The following is a 10324-nucleotide window of genomic DNA, read 5'->3' as shown; positions in this document are numbered from 1 at the left end:
TGAGGTTTAAACAAAAACAAAACAGTGAATTATCTCTATGTTTGACATACTTTATCACATAACTACCAACTATAGTAGGAATTATTGTGTCCATTTTGCAGGTGAGAAAACTAAGGCTCAGAAAAGCTAGTAACTTGTCAAAGGTCTCTGACTTAAATCAAGATTTAATACAAGATAGAGATGGAGTTCATCTGCATTCAAATGCTATTTTTCAAATCTTTCAAAAAGCATAATGGCCATCTTCATTTCAACAGGTTTCCATGTTACTGATTTTCAATGATTTCATGTAGATAGACTGTATGTAACTGCTCCTAAACAATTATAGGCTCCTTCAGGGGACCTCTATTGTAGACGATGCTCTCAGTGTCTCCTCTTATCCTCTTGGTACTTATACATTGACACACACAAGCTAACTTCTCATGACTAGCATATGTGTGTCTTTATAGGCAACAGGGTACTGGGAATTCATGCCCTCCCCCTCCTTCAATGGGTGGCAGACAGAAGCTGGTGGGGATATTCCTGGGAGGGATAATGCTGAGATGCTTGTTCCTCCATGTTTCCCAGAGTCTCCCTGTGGCATTAAAGTGCAACTGCCCATAGTGACAACTCACTTGATAACATATATGCGGTTGGCTGCCATATACCAAATGTTTGCACCTTCTCTTTCACCCCCAGATTCATATGTTGAAAGCCATGCCCAATGTAATGGTATTAGTAGGTGGGGCCTTTGGGATGTCCTTAGATCATGAGGGAGGAGTCCTTGTGAAAGGGATTAGTGCACTTATAAAAGACAACACATATAGAGCTTACTAGTCCCTTCTGCCATGTGAGTTATAGCTAGAAGTCACCACCTAGGAACCAGAAAGCAGATCCTCACCAGACCAAATTCACCTGTGCCTTGATCTTGGACTTGCCGCCAGGACTATGGGGATTATATGTTTGCTGTTCATAAGCCACCCAGGTCATGGTGTTTTGTTACAGCAGCCTGAACACACTATGACACTGACTTTCTTCTCTTTCCTGCCTCACTTCCCTTCTCCACTGGTGGTGTTTTATTTGTACCACCTCCAGATTAACTACTTTTAATTGATTCCTTATCTCCAAGTGTGTTTCTGGGGTAACCCAAACTGAGATACCATTTATTTTTGGTTATGGGCATTGGAAGTAAACCTTCGGTCTGAAGCATGGACAAATCTAACCTCAGGCTGGGACCCCTCATTCTGGAATTTACAAAGATGGCTTCTCATTTGCTTTGTCAGTTGTATGTTCCTTGCTTTTGCCTCCTTATCTCTACTTGATTTGATTTGGCTACAAACTGGAGTTCCCAATTTCCTGCTCTGACACCTTTTTTTTTTTTTTTTTGGCAATGTATTTGGGGCTGACTCTCTGGTTAGGTACTTTATCTACCTTTATCTACCTACTATCTTGACACTGTCTATTGCTTCCATATATTAGTTATCTACTTTTGCATAACAAATTACCACCAAATCTTAGTAGCTTATGACAACAAACATTTGTTATCTTGCAGTCTCTGTAGGTCAGGAATCTGGGTGCAGCTTAGATATGTGCCTCTGGCTCAAGGTGACAGTCAAACTGTCAGCTAGAATTGTGGTCTTATTTGAAGGCTTGAATGAGGGAGATCTGCTTCCCAATTCACTCATGTGGTTGTTGAAAAGCTTTGGTTCCTGCCATGTGAGACTCCACAGGACCACCTCATGACATGGTGTATCAGTCTGCTTAGGCTGCTGTAACAAAATACCACACACTGGGTAGCTTAAGTGCCAGACATTTATTTTCTCACAGTTAAGGAGGCTAGAAGTTCAAAGTTAAGGTGTTGGCAGTCTTAGTTTCTGCTGACCACTCTCTTTCTGGCTTTTAGACAGATGCCTTCTCTCTCTGTCCTTACGTGGTCTTTATCCTGTGCACGTGTGGAGAGATAGAGATGTCTGATGTCTCTTCCTCTTCTTATAAGGACACCAGCCCTTATGTCCTCCCTTGACCTTAATTACCTCTCTAGAGGCCCCGTCTCCAAATACCATCACATTGGGGGACAGGGCTTTAACATATGGACTTTGGGAGAGACACACTTCAGTCTGTGACACATGGAAAGATGCAGGAGAGAATGAAAGAGCAAGTGAGAAAAGCATCCGTAATGGAAACCATAGCCTTTTCTAACTCATCTTGGAGGTGACATCTCATTTCTTCTGCTGTGTTCTATGTGATAGAAGTGAGTCAATGAGTTTAGCCCACACTCAAAAGGAGAAGATTAACAAGTGTGTGAATTTAGGAGGTGAAGATCATTAGGGGTATATAGAAAAAACTTTCTGTGTGTCTTCCTTTAATCACACTCAAAATACCCATGACACTAAATATGTGGGTCTCCCCCCACCAAGCAATCCCATGTGACATCAGTAGGATGTTCATAGTTTAATTCAATTTAGTACTGACTTGCCAGAGTTAGTGCAGACCCAATAGATCAAGGTCTCCTTACCACAAAACGGCCCGCAATTTCAGATACCAAGAGCAAGTGGTAAGTTCCCAGGTTACTCACAACTTCTGTGTGATTTGGTCACAAAAGAGGTTCCCACAGCCCCCTCCTTGGAGTTGGTCATTTGCCACAACAGCTCACAGAACTCTGGGAAACACTTACTTACACTTACCAGTTAATTATATCATGAAGGATATGCTAAAGGACACTGATGAACATGAAGCCACATGAAGAGATACACAGGGTGAGGCCACATGAAGAGATACACAGGGTGAGGCCTGGAAGGCTTCTGAGTACAGAAGCTTTTGTCTCTGTGCAGTTGCAGTGGGTCAACCTTCCCAGTACGTTAGGGATTTTTATGGACCCTTCATCAGGTAGGCACGATCGGTTATAAACCCAATTTCCAGTCTCCTCCCCTCTCTGGAGAATGGACACGGTGGGCGTAGCGGATATGTGGGGTGCCTACATGGCCTGCTACAAGTACCCACATCTCAGCAGGTTGCTGTGAGAATTAAATGAGGCTATACACATATAGCATTGCACATTTCATAATTTCCTAGAGCAAGCATTAATGGTGGATTTTACTAGTCACTGACAGGTTTGATCCTGGAGGGAAGCATTCATTAGATAATAAACCAGGGAAGAACTGTGCCCTGAAGGGTCCCGTTGGGTAGATTTTAGAAACTGCATTAGAAGTTTGGCCAGCATCTAAAATATGTGAGTTCCATGACTGCATTTATATCAGCTCTCCTCTTCTGAACTTCAGCAGACATTTAGCAATTCTAGTATCAGACTCAAGAATAAAGTAAATAGTACATTTAAAGAGGAGAACAAATGAGTTGTATTTATATGCATTTGATGAGGAAAGAGAGGAGGCCGTAGTCTGACTGAGGGTGTTATAAATTCGGACCTTGGGTGAGAAAGTCACACACAGATTAATTTATAGAATCCTGCCAGCAATGCTACTTTGAAAATGGCACTTCTAGGCTCTCTGGCAAAGCAGAAGTGAAACAGCTGGATCTGCTCCAGCCTCGGGCTTGTAAAACCACCGCCCAGTGAATCCAATAAACAGATGCACATTCCTACCTTGAACCACACCTCCTCCCCCACACTCTTCCACAAATCCAACACACCAGGCCTCATGAAAATATTTAAAGTTGGTTTACAAAATCGAGGCTTCAACCCACACTGACTACAGCCAAATCCCTTATCTCCTCTCCTTTGGCCATTTCCCAGTACGCGGACTCTCCTTCCCAGGTTTGCAGGCTTCACATGTCAGAGCAGAGCTTGTCTTGGGCAGAGTCATTCATAAGAGATACTGAATAGGATGGAGCCTTCATCCATATCTGGATCCATTCTTTAGCTTTCTACAGGAGTGTGGTTCAACCAGCGAGGAATCCCTATGGCGGAGTCATCGTTCATTTGGTAAATGTTTTCAATTCTGATTTATGCCAAGCACTGTGCCTGGCCCCAAGGACACAGCAGGGCATGAGTCAGATCTTTCCCTTAAGGGAAGTCTGGTGGGAAGACAAACAGGTGAATAGAGTGCAGGGTATTATGGGATCACACAGGACGCGGAGGGGCGGGCATGGTCATGCAGGGCTCTTGAGGAAGGGCAAATGGGCCTTAGCGGAGTCAGGTGAAGAAGATAGATGTAAAGGAACTGGCGGAAGACTGTACAAAGTCCTGGGAATAAAACTCCAGATTAATTTGCCAACTTGGTTATTGATAAGAGATTAAAGAGAGCACTGTATCCATCAGTTCCTGAAATCTTGGTCTACAAGCTGGCCATCAAGCTGTGGGAACTGGAAAGAAGTCTGACAATGCTGGCGGCAACACTTAGCCCAGGGTGAGTTCTGTGGGGCCAGTAGGGTATGTTTAAAATTTGAATTTGAGTGTCTTTGGAAAGTGTGGACTTTTCGTAGTGTGCCCCAAACCCTGCCACTTTTTAGTGCTGTAAACCAATGGTTTATGTATTACGTTACCTATTTGATTCCTTTATGATCCTGATCCCCAGTCTGTGTCATTCCCTTGATTCTTAATATAAGGAGCTTGATTGCTAGATAAATAGGTCATTCATTTATTCTTTTATTCAGCAAATATTTATTTTGGCTCTATGAAGGGGTCTGAATACACATTAATAATTTCAGCATCAGTGGACCTTACAGTCTGAAGAGGAAGACAAGTAAGTAAGCAAATGGATATATGATATATAAATTATGACAAGTGCTTTGGGGTAATGTGAGATAGAAACAAGAGCCTTCTTTGGAATGGATGGCTAGAGAGGGCCACTCTGAGGAAGAATGTTTTAGAAGAGACTAGAAAGACTGAGAAAGAAGAGACTGAAAAGAAAGTTTTCAGAAGAGTTTGGGGGAAATGTTCTCCAGGCAGCAAAATCAAAGTCAAATATGAAGTTGGGCAAGTGGTAACTTGCACAAGGGAGTTTCTGCTCACCAAGCCCTGAACCCCGGCACAGGGCTGTGTCAGGAAGGGGTATGCAAATTGCAGGATGGTGAGCAGAAACCCCACGAGAAAGCCCTCGCTGGGAAAGGCCAGAAGACTGATCTTTGCACTCTGGAGAACGGTTGTCCTTTTAAGGTAGAATGGATGTTAGAGGGTATGGGGTGGAGAGGATGGAGTTGGCAGCTAGATGGAGCTGCAGGTGATGTGGGAAGCCCAGCAATGCTGGAGGAAGGTACTTTGTAGAAATGAGGGGACAGGGACACCCCAGGGGGGGCATTCTTCCTGGAAGATGCAATAAGGCAGGTCATCTGGCTTGTAGGCAGATCAAGGCTCTGGGAGACAGAGATTTAAGAAATACAAAGCAATGAAGGGAAGGAGGCAGGTAGAAGAGGCCCAGCCTCCAGCAGATAGAAGCTAGCAGACATTGGTTTCTGGCATCTTTGGAAAGAGAAAGAAAATAGGGGGAAAAGGGATAAGCATTAAGTGACAGTGCAGGAGCCCAGTCGTGAGAACCAGTACCTAGGAGCAGAGAAGAATCAGGGTAAGGCTCTTGGGACATAGGTTATTAGGCTGCTGGCCTTTAAATTCCTTCATCATAGAACTTAACTTTGGGGAGCACCCAGAGCAGAGTTCGGTTTATAGGAAGGAATTAAACGTACAATAGATTTGAAAATTAGACGGACAACATAAAGATCCAGACAAGTCATAACATGATGTCTTTAACAAACCATAGCATAAATGTAGTTTGATGTGACTCAGTCTGGGTGAACCAGCAGTGACTCTTAGTCATTTCTACATTATTTTTTTTAGTTGGGTCAGACACTTCTTGTCTACCACCTCACATCCTCACTACACGCCTGTCCCGGGGGTCCTTGTTTTCCCCAGCTGCTATGGCAACTAGCTTCACACGGACACAACTTGACAGTGCCCAGCTTCCTGTCCCTGACGTGCGCTACTTGCTTCTGCTCTGGGCCTTCCCCAAAGCCCCGGGGGTGTGAGGTGCTGAACCGGTGTCACCTTATATGCAACCTGAAAGTGTGGGGGAGTTGATGTCCTGTGACGCCAACTTTGGTCAAAGTGAGATGGATGTGGGTTGATAAATCCTTCCTTCTGCTGAGACATACTAGCTGATGTGTCTCAGAGGACGATGGTGTGAGATGGGAAAACTGACCTTGTTTCCAAGCAGTGGCCAACTCAGTGGCCTTCCTTCTGTGCCCTGGCCTCTCTTCCACTTCATGGGACTGCACCTTTACTAAAGTGGTAGTGCATAAGCTTTTGCCTCAGGCTTTGCCAAGCTACAATCAGTTTCCGAGTTGTGCTGGGATCAGTGGCTTATAGGTCAATAGCTGCACAGCCTGATACTAGCCAAGGGCCATGTGCACTTGAAATATGGCTGGTCCTAATTAAAATATAGTATAAACATAAAATATGCATTAGATCTTGAAGATATACAAAAGATACTTAAAATATATCATGAGTAATTTTTATATTTGTTACATGAGGAAATAACAGGTTTGATGGATTGAGTTAAATAAAATGTACTATTAAATGAATTTCACCTGGTTTTCTCAGTATTTTTAAATGTGGCTATCGTATTTCCATTGGACAGTACTTGCCTAGAGTTTGTCGAATCCAACTCATACCCCATTAGAAAGTTGAGAACCGTATCTGGCAGTCTCCCATCTTCTTTTGTTCTTTTGGGACTTCTCTTATTTTCCATAATGTCTTAAAAGTTATTAATCAGGGATACAGGCAATAAGCGATTCTTCCAAACCAAGGAGAATTTTCCTGAGGTTCAATAGAAGCTATAGCTTATATATTTACTCTGTGATTATTAAAATGGCCATCTGTATTTATTAATGCATAATTTTGTAGGACGTTATGTTTGTAATTTAAACTCTAATGAATAAGGGCCTCTATTTGATACCTTACCAGACATATCAGAGTAAGTGCAATAGGTGTTGAAAAGGCTAACAGATTTATAAGCATTAATCTTCTGGTCTATTTTATTATATGTATTTTCCATGCTATAATTGAATATCATGAGTATAGTGCCTAAGGATTAACTTGCGTGCTTCTTTTTTTTTTTTTTTTTGTTCGCTGCTATTATCAATTACATGTTATGACTTGGCAGCTAAATTAAATTTGTTGCAGGATTTGGCCCTGCTCCTTTCTCTGGAATTTCCTTGTGGCTTTCTTGCCCAGGGAGGGTATTTCATCATCAAATAGTCTTAATAAGCTCTCATGCACATGACATTGGCCACGCACTATATACAGTACAAGTGAAATAGCTGTGGATTCTACTCTGTTCTATAAAAGGACAAGGTTCTGGCTTGAAGTCACATTCCTTCTCTTGAAATTTGGTTCTGGCTGGATTGAAACATTGTAAAAGAACAGTTTGGTGTGAAGTTGCTCGAGGGATAACAGTTGAGTGAATTCATACTTAAAAGGAATGTGATTTGAGTGGGAGGGAGAAAGGGGGGATAAAGAATCCATTTCATGCTGAGCAGGGAATGGAGGGAACAGGGTTTAAAGATTCAAAAGGAACAGTGGTTTTAAAACAAATCAAATTCACGTGCCATAACACCCTATCTAAACATAAACTTTTTGGTTTTCGCTGTAAGCCAACATGGTAGCAGATGATGTTCCTTTTATTTTTATTGGTCAGTTTATTGTTTAAAAAAATCCAGAAAACATACTCTGCAAGATTCTGAGGTGTTAGATTTGAATACTGAATTTATTCCAACAGGATTCTAAAGATGATCTATGATCTGGACCCAGCAAACACAGTATTTGAGTTGATCCCAACAGCCAGCTTCAAACATAAGTTTCACATGCCATGAGTTTATTAATTTCCCTTATTTTCTAGCCACTAAATTCTGGGGTTTCTGTTTTGAAATTTTGTTTCTTTTCTTCTCAAATACAAGGAACTAAACGTAGAACCGATGCCGCCAAAAACCTTATTTTGATAAGAGAAGACTTATGAAAAGTTAATTAAAGATGTGCTCATATCTGAATTGCTAAATTAATATTAACTTCATTCAAAAGCATCAAGAAGCAGAGCAGTCCCTGTAAATCAGGAATTTCAAACTAATATCTCTAACCTGTTTCTCAGTCTTCCAGGGAGGTTAGAGTTACAGGCAGTGATAGAAAGGCAAAGCTTGTGTCAAATTCACAGCCCACGAGAGTCTTTGCCCACGCTGGAGAAGTTCACCTGCAAAGCGGACTTAAGCCCATACCACAGTCTTGTCCAGTCTGGCTTTGTTATGTTAAATAAACGTCTTTAAACATTACTGTTAACAGCTTTCGCTGCTCATAAAACTAAGGTTACTCTGTTAACATTTTATGACCCAGAGAGGTAGGTTATCACAGGCAGAAAAATGAACTGTAGCTTAGAACAAGTTGAAGTATAACATGAAGAGCGTGCATTATTACGGTTATCACTTTTGAAATGATAAAGAACCACAGAGATGATATTCATGCTAAGCTTGGCATTCAGGCCTTGACTGACCTGGGACTGGTAGACAAAGGGAAGGTGTGGCTTTGGTGTGTGGCCAGCAGGACCGGATTTTATTCAACCCCAAATATAGCCCTGATACGTAGTAAGCCCTTGAAAGTGTTTGCGAACTGAACCAACGATGGGAAGCTAGGAGTTATTTGTGGCATCGCCAGCTCAGCAGGACAAGCACTAGAGGGGAGATCCTGATGTGAGCGAGGAACAGGAGCAGGGGAAGCTGATGACGTAATGGGAGAGAATACCAGGAGAAGTTTCTGGGACTTTCTGGTGCATTCTCACTTTTAGGACTGCACGTGTGCTTTTCTTAGAGGCACGTTAGAGGTGCTCTGGAGGAGAGGTTGGACTGGATATAGGCCCCACAGAACTAAGCAGAAGTTGAACATCACTGTGTGCATGGTTAAGTGGAAAACACATTTTTTAGGACTAAAAAAGGAACCTGAGAAGAATTAAGTATAAAGCTATTGAAAACACTGAAAAAAAAAAAAAGCTAAATCCATTTATAAAGGTCATATTTAGTACTGGTTTTTAAAAAGAGAATAAAGAATGAGCTAATCATTGCATTTGCAGTATGTATAGCATTTTTCTTTTAAACAGAAAATGCTGTTTGGGCCTTCATGCTTGATATAAATTCCTAATGGCAGAGGTGCGGTGGGAGGGCCCAGGAGCGGAACTAAGTGAACGTGTCCTGTGCCAGGTCTTATGATCAAGGCTTTGTGTGTGTCATCTTCTGTGATCCTCACAATCCATTACTAACACTTGAGAAGCAGCAGTGCCTCATAGAGAACATGCAAGGAAACATTCACCCCTTGTAATAATCCCATAACTAATCCACAAACACATGCTTATTTTAGGTTTCAAATACCATAGAAGGCAGACAGGATAATTTATCTTCAAACCTGGCACTTCCATTATCTCACTTTCTTTCACATATGTAATTATTATTAACAATTTGATGGGGCGCCTGGGTGGCTCAGTTTATTGAGTGTCTGACTTCAGCTCAGGTCATTATCTCACGGTTTGTGGGTTCGAGCCCCACATCAGGCTCTGTGCTGACAGCTCCGAGCCTGGAGCCTGCTTCAGATTCTGTGTCTCCCTTTTTCTCTGCCCCTCCCCTGCTCATGCTCATGCTCTGTCTCTCAAAAATAAACAAACATTAAAAAAATAACCAATTTGATATGTGACTCAATAATTTTTTTAATTTTAGAGAGAGAGAGTGCATATGACTGGGGGAGAGGGGCAGAAGGGGAGAGAGAGAGAGAGAGAGAGAGAGAGAGAGAGAGAGAGAGAGAGAGAGAGAATCCCTCGCAGACCCCACAGTCAGCACAGAGCCTGATGTGGGGCTTGATCTCACAACCATGAGACCACAACCTGAACTGACATCAAGAGTTGGACACTCAGCTGACTTGGTCACCCAGGTGCCCCCAAGAAACGTTTTTATATGTATATGGCTCTGAAAATATGAAGGTGATTGTAGAGGGGCACAATTCATTGGAACATACCTATGAAATGATTTAATTTTTGAAATGATTGAATTTTTAAAAAATGACCTTCCCCCAACTATGATATTTTAAACCTTTCTTTCTTGTTTTGTGGTACACAGCTTCCTTAATGATATTTCAGTCCCTTTCCATTAACTTTCCTGTTAATTTCAGTTATTAGAGTGATTTCATTTCAATACTTATGATTATATATTTTTTAAAACTTCAATCTTAAATGCAATTCACACAACTTCCTTCTCCCAACCCAGCAATGGCCAGATCTGTGGGTAGCTGCGCTGTTGGGTCTGCAGGGGGTGAGGGTAGGGAGCCTGTTTGCAGCCTTTTAGCCTTTATGAGCCAAAAGAAGGCAGTAGAAGT

The sequence above is a fragment of the Suricata suricatta genome, chromosome 5 (genome assembly GCF_006229205.1).
Source record: "Suricata suricatta isolate VVHF042 chromosome 5, meerkat_22Aug2017_6uvM2_HiC, whole genome shotgun sequence".
In the NCBI taxonomy this organism is placed as follows: domain Eukaryota; kingdom Metazoa; phylum Chordata; class Mammalia; order Carnivora; family Herpestidae; genus Suricata; species Suricata suricatta.
Note: the sequence above shows the minus strand (reverse complement) of the source record.